This window comes from Pteropus alecto, unplaced genomic scaffold, assembly GCF_000325575.1.
Source record: "Pteropus alecto unplaced genomic scaffold, ASM32557v1 scaffold79, whole genome shotgun sequence".
Lineage (NCBI taxonomy): Eukaryota > Metazoa > Chordata > Mammalia > Chiroptera > Pteropodidae > Pteropus > Pteropus alecto.
The window spans coordinates 1837642-1840805 of NW_006494612.1; the positions used below are offsets into that span (position 1 = coordinate 1837642).

General features: G+C 34.8%; 1 pseudogene; it reads left to right on the forward strand.

Moving 5' to 3' along the window:
• Positions 1–2046: 2046 nt before the first annotated feature.
• Positions 2047–2693, forward strand: LOC102879562 (annotated as a pseudogene).
• Positions 2694–3164: the final 471 nt, after the last annotated feature.

Below are 3164 nucleotides of genomic sequence, written 5' to 3' on the forward strand. Positions count from 1 at the left end.
AGTGCACTGACAGGCTGCTTACACTAGAAAAAAATTTTTTCTTTTCTTTTCTTTCTTTTCCTTTTTCTTTTTTTGGTCCTCTAGAACACAAAAAACCCTCTTGGACTGCTTCTGAATAGCAAAACAAAGTTAACATGCACCAAGAGCAAGGATCATGCCAAAGGTGTGTCCATTGGGCAGGGTGTGTGAGCCTGTGGCTGAGAGTAATGCAAGTCTAATTACTTAATGAACCATTATGAAGCTCTCTGGGGTTGAGTAAGGCATGTATACATTTGGTTCAGCTGAATGACATCATTTTGATCAGAGTCTGAGATAAAACAATAGAATTTGTTAGGCTATTAGATAGATACTTTCGTAAGTAGCCTTGGAGATCTCTTCTGTATCTCAGGTTCTATAACAACAAGAGGCTAATTAAATAGTCCCCATTCCTGTACCACCTGAAGTTAGTTTTAAACAAAAATGGTCTTTATTCTTAATTAAAAATAAAAATATGGTAAAAATCACATCACAGACTTAACACTCCTATTGAGCATACCTTATGATAGAGAAATGAAATAAGGCACTAATAAAATAAGGCACCATTTTCCCCAACTACAGATTTTTGTTTGCATGCTCTGAGAATTTTGTCTTAAACTATTACAGTTAAATTATCACTATATACTAAGATTCTATTTTAATAATTATAAGATTTATGCTCTGCTCTCTAACCATAATAAGTAGTTATTTAAGCTTAATTTCTTTAAATAGGTTTGATATATATCACTCATCCTTTCCTACATAATATGATCATTTATTTTTATTTATCTCTTAAAGATTAAGAAAAAATTCTTGAAGTGCTTTTTTGTACTTTAGTAAAGGCTATATAGATGGTTATAAAGAGTTATGGTTATTTGACATTGTCTTTTCTTGTTTTAGAGTCCATATTTCCTTTAATCTCCTTGAGAATCAAAGCAATTACATAAAATTTTGTTCTTCTGAAGTATGCTCTTCATCTGTAATTTACATCCTTTATTCCATTTTGGTTTGGTTCCATTATTTCTGTACAGGTCCCATGTGAGTGTTTCTTGCTATTTGCCAAAAAATAGTGTGGTGGAATTGTCTTATTGCCTTTCTTTATTCATTTGGAGACTGTTTGAATCCTTACCTTCAACTACAAGCTAGAGGTTTCATTCTGATGCTTTTTAATCAGTCTCTAGTTGGCTAATGGAGTAGGGGTGAGTTCAAAAATTGTTGCTATAGTCAGTCACAGAGTTAAGGCTTTATGTTAAAAACTCTCTACACCACTGTCCAGTTACATCAAATTATGAAAAATATTTTATCTTTCCTATTTAGTGGGATATCTTTGGTTGTTGACTTATTCTTTAAAGTGAGTCACATAATTTGGTTTAAAAATCAGGTTACTGTGACATCCCACGGTTAACAATTTTCTTTTTTTCATCCAATCATCTTTGTTCCTCTGCTGCAAATGTGGTTCCTAACATAGAATCCCCTCTCTCTTATCCTGATTAAGAAGTCAGAATATAGAATTTTAAAAATTGTGGGTAGTGGCCACATAGTCTGTTACAGCTGACCAGCTGCATTGGAGAAATGGGCTCCAGGAGACTTGGTTTTTGCCTTTCTTGCTGCCTCCCAATGCTTTCAGCCTTGCATCTTCAAAATGGGAGTACAATGGGCACCTTATTACCTTGACTTACTTCCAATAACACTACAAATGCCCCAAGTAGGGGAAAGTTTCATTGATGCTTTGGAAAAGCATATACCAAACTCTGAACTGAGAATTCTATTTGTTACATTACATACTTTATCATGTTCTAATTTTTTCAATAAACTTGTTTCATTGCAATAATTTTTAAGATTAAAGTTTAAAAAAATATTTTTCTTAATATAGTGGCAAATAAAATTTCAGTATATTGGAAATTTAAATGTGGAATGGCTACATGAAAATAATAAAACCATTTGTAGAAAAAAATGGATAGGATCATGATTAAATAAATAGCAGGAGGCTCTCTTTCTGCTACCATCTTAGTTCCTCATTCTCTGCACAAAATGCCCAGTGAAGCCACAGAAACTATCCCTGCTACATAGCAGGAGTTGCCCCAGTGCCAAGCTGAGACAGGGTCCGGAAGAGAATCTGACAGTGATGAATCAGTACCGGAGCTCAAGGAAGAAGATTCCACATAGGCAACCACACAACAAGCCCAGCTGGCGGCAGCAGCTGAAATTAATGAAGAACCACTAGTAAAGCGAAACAGGGCCAGAGTGAAAAGAAGGCATGGAAGGCTATGTCCAAACTGGGTCTTCGACAGGTTATAGGAGTTACTAGGGTCACTATCCAGAAATCTAAGAATATCCTTTTTGTCTTCACAAAATCAGATGTCTACAAGAGCCTATCTTCAGATACCTACATAGTTTTGGGGGGGCCAAGATCGAGGATTTATCTCAGCAAGCACAGCTAACAGCTGCTGAGTAATTCAAAGTTCAAGGTGAAGCTGTCTCAAATATTCAAGAAAACACACAGACTCCAACTGTACAAGAGGAGAGTGAAGATGAAGAGGCTGATGAAACAGGTATGGAAATTAAAGACATAGAATTGGTCATGTCACAAGCAAATGTGTTTGAGATCAAAGGCAGTTGAAGCCCTGAAGAACAACAGTAATAATATTGTGAATGCTATTATGGAATTAGCAATGTAAACATCTTAAAACAAGGACTCTTTTCTGGTGTTTCGAAAGAGTAACTGCAGCTTGGTTTGAAATTTGTACTGTTTCTATCATTAATAAAGTTATGGCTCCTTGTGCGATGAAAAAAAAAGAAGTATCAGGAATAAAAATTTTTCCAAATGAAGACAAATATACTAGAACAAGTACACAGACTGAGAAAGGGCATCAATTTTATTGAAATGCAATGAACATTGTATTCAATATAATCTAAATGTCAAATTGAAAAAATACTGAAGAGGGTCTAGAGTTTCTTATTGAATTAATTGATTTACTTCAGAAATATTAAAATATTTGAATATGCTGGAAATGCTCTTGCATTTATAGAGTGCTCTGATTTTCCCAATTATCATGAAAACTATTCCAGTTCCGTTGACCGTGGGCACCAATCATAAGCCCTTGAAACAACCTCCCACGTATAATCACTATGAGATAGTGATTATACTA